This window comes from Perognathus longimembris, chromosome 1 (genome assembly GCF_023159225.1).
Source record: "Perognathus longimembris pacificus isolate PPM17 chromosome 1, ASM2315922v1, whole genome shotgun sequence".
Taxonomy (NCBI): domain Eukaryota; kingdom Metazoa; phylum Chordata; class Mammalia; order Rodentia; family Heteromyidae; genus Perognathus; species Perognathus longimembris.
The window spans coordinates 57804875-57820151 of record NC_063161.1 but is presented as its reverse complement, the minus strand read 5'-3'; positions in this window follow the sequence as shown (position 1 = coordinate 57820151).

The following is a 15277-nucleotide window of genomic DNA, read 5'->3' as shown; positions in this document are numbered from 1 at the left end:
CCCCCGCAAAATAAGAGTAGGGCCATGGCTAAAGTGGTAGACTACCTGCACAGAAAGTGGCAGGCCATGAGTTGAAACCCCAATAAATTATTTCTTTTTATTCTCAGACCAGACAGACATTTATCTTATTTAGTTGGATCAAGTGCCTTACACCTTTAATCCAAGCTACTCAGAAAACTGAGATCTAGAGGATGAAGGTTTGAAGACAATCTGGGTAGACAAGTTCATGATATTCCATCACCAATCAACCAGAAAAATGCCACATTGGAGGCATGGCTCCAGTGGTAGAGTGCCAGCCATGAGCAAGAAAGCCAGTTGAGAATGCAAAAGCCTTTAGTTCAATCCCCGATACCAGAAAAAAAAAATTAACAAACAAAAAAAGGACTGCCTAAATTTTGTTTTGGTTTTGCCAGTCCTGGGGCTTGGACTCAGAGCCTGAGCACTGTCCCTGGCTTGAGCACAGTGCCACTTCTGGCTTTTTCTATATATGTGGTGCTGAGGAATCGAACCCAGGGCTTAATGTATGTGAGGCAAGCACTTTACCACTAGGCCATATTCCCAGCCCCTGCCTAAATTTTTTTGAAATAGCCTAAGAAACTTTATCTCCACCAGAATATTTCGTTCTATGTAACACCTACGTCAGAAAGGGATAGTTGGCATCAAATGGTAATTACCAGGAGAAGCTATCACAGCACTTAATTATCTTCATCTCATTTTACATAAGAGTATTTATTTATTTATTGCTGGACCTGGTGTTTGAACTCAGGGCCTGGACTTATCCTTGAGCAGTTTTTATTCAAGGCTAGCATTCTGCCACTTGAGCCACAACTCCACTGCCGGCTTTTTATTGAAGATCAAAGAGCCTCATGGACTGTTATGCCCTGGCTGGTTTTGAATCATTATCCTCAGGTCTCAGTGTCCTGAGTGGTCAGGATTACAGATGTAAGCACTGGTACCCACCCTCACACCAGATCTTATAGTTTTTCCAGTGGCTGTTCTGATTTTTCACTGGTTGAATAATTAGTATTGAAGACGTAGAGAAAGTATTCCTACCTTTATACAGATGTCTATACTCTCCAGAATGGAGCCTATGGCTTCACTCATAACCAGTCCCATTGTCAGCCACTTAAGAGAACACAACATGCTGGTCACAGCATCCTAGAACTGGAGAATTGACATGCTTCAAGTGAGTCCTTCATATGGAACATGGACATGACAAGAGGAAGAGCTAGGATGTCATAGACATTACAAAATTCTGTGATTGCGTCTGTGCAGTGTTTGTTTAATGAATTTAGGTGTTCCATTATTTGGTGCATAAATATTAGCCACTGCGATTTCCTCTTCTTGGATCATTCTTGTCTCTTTATACTGATTTTAATGAGAACTCTATTTTATCAATTAATAGTTTGGCTACTCTTGCCTTCTTGCAGGATGCATTTGCATGAAAGATCATTTGCTATCCTTCAATCTCTTCACTCAGAAATTGTGTTTATCTTTGATTGTGAGATGAGTTTCTTGGAGACAGCAAATGGTTGGATTTTGCTTTTTGACTGGGGAGTTAAGCTCATTGATGCTTAACATTACTATGGAGAAATGTGTGATACTTCCTGCCATTTTCTTTTTTTTTTTTTTTTTTTTTTTTTTTGGCCAGTCCTGGGCCTTGGACTCAGGGCCTGAGCACTGTCCCTGGCTTCCTTTTGCTCAAGGCTAGCACTCTGCCACTTGAGCCACAGTGCCACTCCTGGCCATTTTCTGTATATGTGGTGCTGGGGAATCGAACCCAAGGCCTCATGTATACGAGGCAAGCTCTCTTGCCACTAGGCCATATCCCCAGCCCCCACTTCCTGCCATTTTCTTATTTCCCTGTACCTTGCTTCTTTCCTTTTTTTGTGTTTACTAAATAGATTTCTAGTGATTCTCATTCAATGCTATGTTTCCTTGACTTTGTTTTCTTCAGATAGTACACTTCCATTTAGTATCTTCTGTTGTACTGGTGTAGTGTTAATGAATTACTATAGTTTTTGCTTGTTGTGAAAGGTTTTAGTTTTTTTATCAATTGTAAATATTAGCTGCACTGGGGATACCAGTTTGGGTTGGCAATTGTTCAGAACTTGAAATATATCATTCCAGGGTCTCTTTGCATTCGAGTTTGTGTGGAGAAATTTGCAGCAATTCTAATCTTCTTTCCATTGTAATGAAGTTCCCTCTGGTTTTACTACATTTAAAATTAATTCTTTCTTATTAAGCCAAAGTTTTTTCAGTGTGTCTAGAAGTGTTTCTTCTTGGATAATTTCTGCTAGGAGTTCTGTGTGCCTCTGTCAGATTGGTGAGATTCTCTCTCTTTCCACTGGGGAAGTTTTCTGTTATTAGTTTGTTAAATAAGTTTTTGATGTCTTTAGTTTTTATTTCTTCTCCCTCATCTATCCTCATTGTGCATAGATTTGAACTTTTGGCTGAATCTGCCAATTCTTCAATGTCCCTTTGCTATGTTCTGTTTTTACCATGCCTTTGATTTTTTGTTCTAATTCCTCTGCTTTATCTTCAACTTCTGATACTATGTTTTCTACTTCATTCATTATATTGCCTGTTCTTCCAACTGTGCTTCGTAATAAGAAGATAATGCCTTCCATGCTTTCAAGCTCTTTGTTAATATCAGATCTCATAGTACTTACCTCTTTGTAAATTTTGTCTTTCATTTCCTTCATTGAGGTGTGTGAAGTTTCTGTCTTCTTGTTGATGTCATCTGGGTTGTCCTATGTTTTCTTCATTATTTCCTCCCTGTATTCTTCTATTTGTCTGTCGATCTGCCCTTCCATTTCATCAGCCAATTCTCTCATCATTGCTTTAATGGTTCTTTTGTTCTCCCTCTTCTTCCCTCCTCTGAAGTCCTCCCCTGCGTTGTTGTTCTTGGAGTGGCATGCTGTCTTCGTTCAGGGTTTTCAGAGGCTGTTAAGCTTAGGTATCCAGCCAGTGGTCACAGGCTGTGGTTTTCATGTGGGTGCTGTGCAGTTAGTGTCCCCCGGGGAGCAGGGACAGGCTTTGGGGACGAGCGAAGTGCTGTCTCTGGCACTGTGTCCAGCACTGTCCCCATGGAGGAGGCATGGGTGGGCCTGGGCCTGGTCAGATGGGAACCATGGCTCTGGGGGCTGACAGCAGCATCCATACGAGGATACAGGCCGGCTTCCAGAGCCCACTGGCTGCGGACTCCCAGTGCTGTGGTGAGGGTGGCTCACGTGCTAAAGCATGGGATGTACTTCGGGGTCAGCTAGGTGCTAGGGGCGAGGGTGTCTCACGTGAGGGATGCAGAAACCGTTTTTGGCGGTAGAGGCCCCCAGCGCATCCTGTGGAGGCCGCTCCTAGGGTTCGAGGCCCAGCCGCATGAGTTCTGGCAACAAGGGACCTGTGGACTCTTTTCCTGGAGTTCAAGGCCCAGCCGCCTGGATCTTGGCACCACAGGACCCATGGACTGCGTTCCCCAGGTTCGAGGCCCACTGGACTTCTGTAGTTGGTGGAGTCCTTTGTCTTTGAGAATGGTGTTCCTGGTGCGCACTGCCATGTCTGCCTTCTCCAGTCCCGAGCTGCAGCTTCTGGATCCCAGGTACGCCGTTGCTTTCTGCTGGTGGGGCTGAGTCACCAGAGGGGCAGTGAGGGGTAAAAAGGAGTGAGGAGAGGAAAAGAAGAAGAAAAACCTAAGTCGGAATGGCTTCCCGCTGCGGCGCAGCCGCACTGGGCACCTGCTTCCCTGTGTTCCTTTCCCCTCTTGTGGACGCTTGCATTTCAGTCTTCTTGGTTGGTGCCAAACTCTGCTGATTCCTGGTTTGTTTGGTGAGGTGTCTTGAAGCGTGTTCCGTGCTAGAGGCCACGTGAGGAGCCCAGGTTAACCCGTCACTACTCAGCCATCGTGATTCTTGTTGCAGACACTTAAGCCTGGTCCTCAAAACAATGCCATTGAGCCAGGTGTTGGATACCCGGGCCTGTAATCCTAGCTGCTCAAGAGCCTGCGATCTGAGGATTGTGGTTTGAAGCCAGGAAAGTCTGTGAGACTCTGAGACTCTCCATCTCCAATTAACCACCAAAAAGCCAGAGGTGGATCTGTGGCTTTAGTCTGGCTGTAGCCTTGAGGGGGAAATAAAAACACTCAGAGAGCACCCAAGACCAGCACACACACAAAAAAATTTAAAGTTAGATGTCTTGGGGTCAGAGGAGTCCAACCTCCCCAGTAACCACAGCTAAAATTATGGAAAAGGGGGGAGTGCCTACCTAGTAAAGCTTTGACCTTAGCCAGGCACAGATGGCTCATACCTGAAATCCTAGCTACCTGAAAGATCTCTGTCTGAAGCCATCTGGCAGAAAAGTCCCTGAGACTCCATCCCAGTTTACCAGAAAAATGTACTGCTCAAGGCATGTTATGCCTAGACACATGTGCTTAGGCTAGAGGAACCTTTGTCCTTAAAATAAGGAGATATGTTCATATCTGTATTACCTTTTTCCCCCTTTGATGATACAGGTGTTTGAACTCAAGAGTTTTGCACTTTCTAGTAGACAGGTACCTTACAATTCAAGCCATACCTCTTGCTTTTTACATTCTGGTCTCACTTTTTGCTACAGCCAGCCTGGACCATAATCCCCTACTTATGTTTCCTGACATAGCTGGGATGGCCCACCGATGTCACTTAGCTTATTTGGAATCCATAGGGTTTTGTGAATTAATTTAGTTATTGATTGATTGATTGATATTTTTGCCTCTGGCTGACTTGGAACCTCAATCCTGCTGATCTCAAATCTCCTGGATAGCTGTGATTACAGATATGAGCAACCGTACTAGCTGCAGCATCTTGCATTTAATAAAAGACTATTTTTGTTATGAGGTGAAGACTGTTTGGACCTGAAGACTTGGTTTGGACTATTAAAATAATTGAGATGAGAGATGCTGGACTAAGTTTGGACTAGATTTATGGCAGTGACATCAAAGAAAAATGTTTGAGAGCTATTTAGGCAGCAGAATCCATCTTTGTGTGCATTTAGAGCCCAAGGAAATCTCATCTTTCTTGAAGATCATGTTTGCTTCCTTTTGTCAGACCATGAGAACTCCACAGCCTACTGTGTTTCCTAATGTGTGTTTTGGTTTCTGAGAAGTTGAGCCAACTTCAGAGCTCAATTGCAGTAATACTTTTACTCTGTATATCTCTGCTTTCCATGTATTCTTAATTTGACATTAGATATTTTGCTTATTTTGATGGTTTTGTTGTATGTGTATGTCTGTTCCATGTGCTTCTTCAAGTGTCATACATAATAAACAAACTTTTTTGTCTTGTCAGTCATAGGGCTTGAACTCTGGGCTTGGGCTCTGTCCCTGAGCTTTTCAGCTCAAGGCTAGTGCTCTACCACTTGAATCACAGCACCACTTCCAATGCAACAAATCTCTTGTTGCTGTTATTGTTGTTGTTTTGTGCCAGTACCGGGGTTTGAACTTAGCCTGGGTGCTATCTTAGCTTTTTTTCCCCTCGAGGCTGGCACTCTACCACTTCAACCACAGCTCCACCTTTTTGGTGGTTAATTAGATCTAAGTGTCTCATAAACTTTTCCTGTGGTGGGTGGCTTTGAACTGGGATCCTCAGATCCTCAGCCTTCTGTGTTACTGGAATTACAGTAGTGAGCCACCAGCACTCAGCCATTTGTGTAATCTTATGCCGAGTCTCCTGTTCCCTCCACCTCACTCCATCTCCCAAATACTTTTACAGCTTTGAAATAAATTTTAAAAAGTCACTTACTTCTGAAAGGCAGGTGTAAGTATGCTCTCCATTATGAATTGGCAGGACCTAAGCTTATCATCTCCTCTTTTTTCTGCCTGTTGCTTTTCTGGTTGCCCCATTTGCTTTTGGGGGCATTATTTTGTCATGCAAATTGGCAATGGTCCGCCTCCGTGCCCTGCATTCTACGTCCATGCTCTCTTGTGCTGACTTTCTCTGGAACTGGGAGATTTCCAGTTTCTTTCCAGGCCATTCAGTTGCTTTGGCATTACTTGTTCATTGATCATTTCTAACCACTTTTCCACATCTACGGTTTGGCCCAAAGTGAAATGTGAGGCGACTAAAAGATTTTGAGGAAATTACTCTGGGTGCCCAGCAGCAGCTTTTATCCGGTTTTTCATTATCTTTGTGTTCTCAAAGTCACAGGTGCTTTTCATTCATATTGAAATCCTACAAAATGTTCTCATTTGACCTCAATTACTGCTTTGGATGAATGCAAGGATATGTACTGCATCATGAATTTTGTCCCACTCTCCAATATTTATACCAAAATAGTCCCTTTAGATGAATATTAAGTGTTTTAAATTTTACTGCCAAAAATTACCAAGTATATGCAGAGAATGTAAAGCCTGTGAGTTCTGATCCAAGAGAGACACTTTGAACCAAACTCAGAAGTATTCATCTCTGCTTTGAAATGTTATTTCTCTTGTAAGAATTTGTACAATATAGGCTGGGACTGTGGCTTAGTGGTAGAATGCTTGCCTAGCATGCATGAAGCCCAGGGTGATACCTCAGTACCACATAAATAGAAAAGGCTGGAAGGGGTGTTATGACTAGCCTTGAACACGAAGAGGCTCAGAGACAGTGCCCAGGCCCAGAGTTCAAGCCCCAGGACTGGCAAAAGAATTTGTACATTTTGTTAATTAATAAAAATCAATTCCTATACACGATGGAATTTTATGCCTCTATCAGAAATAATGACATTGCCCCATTCGTAAGGAAATGGAAGGACTTGGAAAAAATTATACTAAGTGAAGCGAGCCAGACCCAAAGAAACATGGACTCTATGGTCTCCCTCATAGGGAATAATTAGCACAGGTTTAGGCTAGTCACAGCAGAGGATCACAACAGCCCAATAGCTATGCCCTTATGAACACATAAGATGATGTTAAGTGAATTGGACTCCATGTTATGGAAACGAGTGTTATATCACTGTTGTAACTACTTTCAACATGCCATGTGAAACTGTAGCTTTTTTTGGTTGATGATCCTCTTGTATCCCCTGCTTGTGGTTTTCCCTATGCTATCACTGTATCTCATCTGAGTGCCCTGGATACTATATATACTGGTATTAGAACTAGGGAAGGGAAAGGGAATATCAAAATCAAGAGACAAAGGATAAAAAGACAAATGACTCCAAAAGCAATACTTACAAAACCATTTGGTGTAAACCAACTGAACAACTCATGGGGGGAGAGGGTAAGGAAGAAGGGGAGGGGGGAATGAGGGAGGAGGTAACAAATTGTACAAGAAATTGTACAAGAAATTGTACAAGAAATTGAACAAATTGTACTATGAAGCTATAAACCCTCTGTACATCACTTTGACAATAATTGTTCAGTAATTGACAAGTAATTGACAAGTAATTGTTCAGAAAAAAAATCATTTCCTTCGGGGCTGGGCATGGTGGTGCATGCTTGTAATCCCAGCTGCGTAGGAGGCAGAAATGGGATGGAAGTTTGTGGCTCAAAGCCAGACAGGAGAGGAAAAAATGTTTCTAAAACCCTATCTCAAAAAAAAAAAAAAACAAAAAACAAAAAACACCCCAGGGGCGGGGGCGGGGGCGGGGAAGAGTAGAGACCAGGTCTGGAAAACAAAAAACTTCTTGTCAAATGGTATTTCCACAGGTTTGGGTCAGTGACCTTACATTATGTATCTAAAACCAAACAACTACTAAACATAAAAAGGTCTAAAATAGACCTCTCAGTGGATCACAATAGCTCAACAGCATATGCATATATGATCATATAAAACAAGGATACGCAAACTCTTGTTGATGTTATATTTAAAGTTCTAGGTGAATTTCCTTTGGTGTACACCATGTGGCTATTGTATATGATTTTGGTACACTGGGTATTGTATATATGCCTACCTGATCTAGGGAAGGGAAAGAAAAACGAAGGTGTAAGATATCACAAGAAACGTACTCACTGCCATATTATGTAACTGTACCTCTTTTGCACAACACCTTGTCAACAAAATTTAATTAATTAAAAAAAAAACCCTATAACCCAAGCCCAAGTGGGTATAGTGGTACATATCTATAATTCCAGCTACACAGGAGACAGAAGTAGGATGGTCATGTTCAAGACCATCCCAGAAAAAAGCAAGACTCTTCCTGAGAAATGAGGTAATGCAAAAAGGGCTAGAATGTGACTCAAGTGGTAGAATACTTGTAAGCTTAAAAACTTGGGTTTAACAGAGCTCCCCTGCAATCCAGCAGCCCCATTTCTGGGCATCTACCCAAAAGATTACAAGCAAGACCACACAAAAGCCACCAACACAACAGTGTTCATTGCAGCACAATTTGTCATTGCTAAAATATGGAACCAGCCCAGGTGTCCCTCAGTAGATGAAAGGATTAAAACATTGTGGTACATATACACAATGGAATTCTTTGCCTCTATCAGAAATAATGACTTTGCCTCATTCATAAGGAAATGAAAGTTCTTGGAAAAAATCATACTAAGTGAAGTGAGCCTGGCCCAAAGAAACATGGACTCTGCGGTTCCCCTCATAGGGAATAATTAGTACACGTCTAAGATAGCCCTAGCAGAAGCTCAAGAGCACAGTAGCTCAAGAGCTATGCCCGTATGAACACATAAGATGATGCTAAGTGAAATGAACTTCAAGTTATGGAAACAAGTGCTATATCACTGTTGTAGTTATTTTCAACATGACATATGAAACAATACTCTTCTTTTTTTTTTCTGTTCTTTTTTTCCGTATTCCCTTCCCGTGGTTTTACCCTTGATATCACTGTAATTGATTTTAGTACTCTGGATATTGTATATATGTGTATTGGAACTAGGAAAGGGAAGAGGAATACCAAAATCGAGAGGCAAAGGATAAAAATATAAACCAATGCAACAGCAATACTTATAAAACTATATGGTGTAAACCCACTGTACAATTTATGGGGGGAGAAGGAAATGGGGAGGGGGGAGGTAGTGGAAAAATGAAGGAGGAGATAACAAGTTGGATAAGAAATGTACTCACTGCCTTATGTATGAAATTGTAACCCCTCTGCACTTCACTTTGACAATTAAAAAACAAAACTTAGGTTCAATACCCAGTGCCCCAGTACTATGGGATATAAAGGGAAAGGTACTGAGAGGATAATAGTAGCTTTAACTAGGGGAAAAGTAGAGATTAAAACTGTGTAACTGAAGAGGCAAATAGTCACAAATGCTGAATCTTGCTGGACACACTACTCAGAAGGCTGAGATCTTGAGGATTGCAGTTCGAAGCCAGCTCAAGTAAGAAAGTCCATGGAGACTTTTACCTTCAATTAACCCACAAAAAGCTGAAAGTACATCTGTGGCTTAGTGGTAGAGAGCCAGCCTTAAGTTAAAAAGCCAAGCAAGAGCCTCAGCACTGGCACAAAAACAAAACAAAACAAAACAATTTAGGGATATTCTAAGTCAGAATATAGCTCTGTGGTACGGCACTTGCCTAGTATGTGTGAGGCCCTTCATTTGAACCCTAGTACTGTGAAAAGGAAAAAAATTGATTTTTTTTTTTTTACCGGTACTTGGGCTTGACCCAAGGGTGGCACTTTGCTAGTGGAGCTACAGCTCCACTTTTATCTTTTTGACTGTTTACTTAGAGGCAAGAGTCTCATGGAGTTTCCTACTCTGGCTGGCTTTGAACCAAGATTCTCAGATCTCAGCCTCCAGAATAGTTAGGTGTGAGCCACCCGTGCCTGGCTAAGCACATCTTGAATCAGTTAACAATGTTGGCTTTTATTACAATAGGGGATAGATATAATTGTCTTATTATAATGTAATTTAATAGTATGCATATTATTTTAAGTTTGCTATGAATTGAAAATGTGTTGATTTTACAATTTAAAACCTTTTTCCTTACACAAGCATAATCTGGCTGTTTCAACTCTGCTGAAAAGACTTATTTTAAGATGTACCCATTTTATTTTTAAATGTGTCTTTGTATTTTTCTCTTTCTGCTTAGTGATACTTAATCTTCTCATTATAAACCTTTTATGTGAGCTGTATGTGTATTAGTGCTTTTCAAAACTGAAAAGCTTGTTCTTACATTCTTTCAAACACACATGATAGACTTGACTTTTTAAATACCCGAATGTTATAAATAATTACTCTGAAAGAATCTACTGTGAAATTAAAACCTTTTTTGGAGAAAACAGACAAGTTCTGGCTTATTTAAGCTCCTCAATTATTGTTGGTTAATTGCTATGAACTTGATAACAGTTTTGGAGAGACTCCAGGGGTTAGCACTTCCTATAGTTCCAGCTACCTGAAGTCAGCCTCCATCTCAAAATGGAAAATTCCAGAAATAAACAACTTGTAAGTATGTGTGTGCATGCATACACAAGTATGTGTGTGTGTGTGTGTGTGCGTGTGTGCCAATACTGGGGTTTGAACTTGGAGTCTGGGTGCTGTCCTTAGCTTTTTCACTCAAGGTTGAAGTTCTGCCATTTGAGCCATGGCTCTACTTCCAACATTTTCCTGATTAATGAGAGGTGGAAGTCTTACAGACTTTTCTGCTTGAGCTGGCTTCAAACCATCATCTTCAGATCTCAGCCTCCTGAGTAACCAGGATTACAAGCATGACTACCCATGCCCAGTTTACAACATGTAAGTTTTAACAAACTCTTTTTACAGTTCACTATTCCCATAGTTCTATTTCATTATTAGTTGTTGGTGTTGATCTCTTACTAAGACTCTTATCTGTTAAACTCTTATTATAGGTATATATATATATATACATATATATGTAGGAAAAATATAAAGCATACAAGATCAATACAGTTTCAAGCATGCACTTGGAGGGCTGAGGACAGAGTCTTGGAACATCTGCTCTGAAGTCAAAGGGAATTACTGTATTCAGATTATGGCTTCTACATGGAGAACTAAATCACAGATAAAATGCATTACTTACAAAGTCACACACTAGGCTGAAAATACGTAGGAATTCAGAGTATATGGTCTGGAATCCAGCCACCTAGGTTCAAATCCTAGCTCTTGCACTTGCTAGAAGTTAAGTTACTTAAAGTTTCTGTTATTTGGGGAGAAAAAAAAGACTAAACATTTGTGGGCATAAAGGAATAGGTAAAGGATGAATTTCTGGACCTTTTGTATAGTTTAGAAAACTTGTGAATAAAATATCCAAATCATTGTTCTTCAGATGGAGTATTGTCATAGTATGACATTAGCTAAGCAAGGATTAAATGGAAAACACCTTCCCAAGTGTTTCTACTCACAGAAGTTTTTACTCAGAGATTCTTAAGGTGCTGGGCACTAGCCTAGGCATAAAAGTCAGTGAAACTCTTATCCCTAATTTACCAGTTTTAAAAAAACGCCAGAAGTGGAAGCATGGTTTAAGTGGTAGAGCAGTAGCCTTGAGTGAAAAAGCTAAGAGATAATGCCTAGGCCCTGGTTCAAGATTCAGTACTGGCACCACCCCCCCCCCGCAAAAAAAGTTCTCAATGACTTGTGTCTGCCTCTTGATGCAGCATACAACAATGTCACTGGGTCATGAAATGTGCTCTCCAGAACATATTTAAAACAGCACTTTATCTGGCTGAGTTTATGAGAAATTATACAAAGCACCTACTTTTGCTTAATTCCATGGGATTCCTGTGGATTTTACAAAGTTCTGTCTAAAAACAATACAACCTATTTTTGCAAAGTAGCTTCATGTGGAAATTTGCAAGTAATTGCTAAGTTTGGGTACCATTTTACTTAAATTATTGTCCCATAATTCCTATGCTTGATAAGCCATACGCCTAAACCTCAAGATATAATAGAAGATTTATGCTGTCCACTTTCCCATGACTCTTCTAAACTATTTCAGTATTAATCACTGGACCTAAAATTTTGCCTAATATTAATTGTGTGGCCCAGTAGCCCTCTCTCTCTCTCTCTCTCTCTCTCTCTCTCTCTCTCTCTCTCTATCTATCTATCTATCTATCTCTCAGCTTAGCACGCTCCTTTCCTAGGCAGCACTAGGCCCACTTAGTAAAGGCAGTAAATGATCAGCCTCCATCCACCTTTACCTTGAGATGGCACTCCTCTGGGACAGCTACAACCATGTAAGGCATCAAGATCCCCTTAGAGTGACCTTCAGGTCTGGGCAGCTGCAAGTCCCCTTATCTACTACTTGGGCAGCAGCCATAAATCCTAGTCCACCATGGTGAAGTTCCTAGTCTGCACATACACTCCACACCAGGGTTTCTGCCTCCTAAACCTGGCAGGTTATATACCTATATAGGTCATCTCCGACAATAGCTGGCACTCCTCTCTTGTGAGAAGGGGTCTTGCTGGTCCCTTTGTTGGCAATAAACCTTTTCTTTGTGCCTGGGTGTCTGTGTGGTTTTTCTGGCAAAGTCTAATAAACTCTAACAATGTGTATGTGTGTGTCTGTGTGTGTGTGCGTGCACATGTGCAAGTGCCAGTAGAGGTATTTGAACTCAAGGCGTCAGGCTCTTGCTTAGCTTTTAGGCACCAAGAGTGACACTTCAGCCACAGCACCACTTCCTGCATCCAGAATTCTAAATGCAAAGTCATGATTTAAACTGAAAATGTACACTTTTTCTTAACCTCTAACCTAGGCTTTCAGATTTTAGACCATTTCTTTGAACAATTAACTGACAATTTAACAAAATGAATACCAGAAATCTGAAATATGTTTTGTCTGAGGAATGTGGGGTAAAGGGAAGGCAGGCAGGCAAATGGGGAGAGGAGGGGTGGGAGAATACAGCCAGTCATAATATTCAATGTATGTATGTGAAAATGGAACCAGATAACGAGGGGAGGGGTGGAGTTGGGAGAGATGGATGAGAATGCTGGGAAGGGTGACATTGATCAAGATGCATTGTACTTACATACTGACATGTTGAATTGAACCCCCTTTGTACAACTACTTAAAGATAATTCTTAACTGAACAATTAAAGAATAGTTATCTACCTTGAAAAAAAATCCATTTAATTCAACAACAAAAAGTTCTTGGAGGACAAATGTTTGGAGTTGTTGTTTTTTTTAAGCTCATTTAAGAGTAAATGAAAGTTTGGCTTAAAGGAGAGAAGAGAGATAGATCAAACTTTGTTTCTTTGGCTTGCTTGCCAGAGGATACTAAGAAGACATTGTCTTTCCTCACTCAGGCATAAACATCTGAAAACTCCTTTTTCTTCTGCCTACTATTTATTGCCTTAACCAGTAATACTCTTCTCAGACAGCAAGATACCTGAATGTCTAAACATTTATCTATACTAATGCAAGCTCATTTCAGAAGGCCTGCCACGACTTCTCAGGAAGGCTGTCAGCCTCAGCTCATCAAAAACAACACTTGGAACCTGATGGCAGGTTCCAATTGTTAAGTTGTGCTTGCTTGAACTGAATTTTAAAGTCAGGCTCTTACTGCTAAAAAATTAATAATAATAATGAAACTAAAAAAAAAACACTGATATTTAGCCAGAAATGTTGCATTTATAAATACAACACTCTTAGCGCTATAGAATGGGTTCTTGTTGTTATTTAAAAGAAAAAAAAATGGAGTACTGAGTGAAATTCCAGGGCAGCCAGTAATGTGTAAGGGTAAGCAGTACTGCATAATAGTTCTTGTTTGGGTACATTCGCTTTGTGGTGATTTATTAAAGGAGACTGAAAAAGCCTGATTAAAATGCATAAACAGTGCTGAACAGTAAACAACCATGTCTAAGGATGAAAAAAAAATAGGAGCCACATGCTGTGCATGGAAATTGCCTTTAACAACATGTCTATTGTTGAACAGATAGGAAGCCAAAGGTTGCTTGTAATCAAATTTGAAGTTTCTCATCACTTCTGAAAGCAGCACTTCCTTAGGCAAACGTTTCAATTTGTTGTAGTTAAAAAAAACTGCTTCCTGACTTAATCCTTACAGAAACCAGGAATTCTTTTTGATTGGCAGGTGGATAGAGAAATTTAGACAGGGGACACGCTAGGCCTTACCAAATGAAACCAAGTTTCTATGTTAGAGGGAAATTATTATTTTTAATCTGAAGAAATAAGGCACAAATTAAAGCAGATTTGGGTGCCCAAGATAATTGTGTGTCTCATATTTCATTTACACAAGTGGGAAAGTTTGGTGGGTTGGTGAGGTGCTCAAATATTTTTGCACTCAAAAAAATTAAAGAAAATGTAAATTTTGAAAGTTTAAGAAAATGACAACCACAAAGCTAGCCTGAATCAAAAGAAAACCCCTTCAATAATTGAACTTTTCTGATGGATTGAATAACAGGGATACAAACACAGGCATTTGTGTGTGTGTGTGTGTGTGTATGTGTGTGTATGTATGTATGTATGTATATATATAAAATATGTGTGTATATATATCATGGTTAATTCTTTAAAATAATAATATAAAATTCATTATTCTATATAGTGATTCTTTACATTTATGTTTGGAAGACACAAAACAACTAGTAATAAATATATTTTAAGCTTATTTTCCTCTATGGGAATATAGTAGAGTATAGAAAGTATAAGAAAATTTGAATAATTAATTTAAAATACTAATTCCAAGCTTGGTGCTAGAGTGGCTCATTCTTCAATCTAGCTACTCAGGAGGCTGAGATCTGAGGATCCAAGCTTGAAGCCAGTCTACACAGGAGAGTCCAAGAGATGTTTATCTCCAATAAAAGCAGCAAAAATCTGAAAGCAGAGCTGTGACTCAAGTAGTAGAATGCCAGCCTTGAATGTAAAAGCCAGTGACCGTGTAAGGGCCTGGGTTCAAACTCTAGTATTTGTGCTCCTGAACACACACACATACATATACACAGAGTAATTCCACAAGCATTTCATACAATTTTTCCAAAAAACTTTGATGAAGAAGTGTTGTCACCTATCCTCCTAACCAAAATTATTTTTAAAAAAAAAACTTTACAAATCTCTTCTTGTTAAGCAATCAAGTCTTCTCCTTGTAACATTATCTCTGTATACATTTATGATTATTACTCGGTTCACATCCCCTCACATATAATTTCCAGATTGTCAAGGCATGATATTTCTGTGTATGTATGTATGTGCATACACATGTTTGAGCCAGCCAGCACTGGGCCTCATTCTCTTTTTTTTTTTTTTTTTTGCCAGTCCTGGGGCTTGGACTCAGGGCCTGAGCACTGTCCCTGGCTTCTTTTGCTCAAGGCTAGCACTCTGCCACTTGAGCCACAACGCCACTTCTGGCCATTTTATGTATATGTGGTGCTGGGGAATCGAACCCAGGGCCTCAT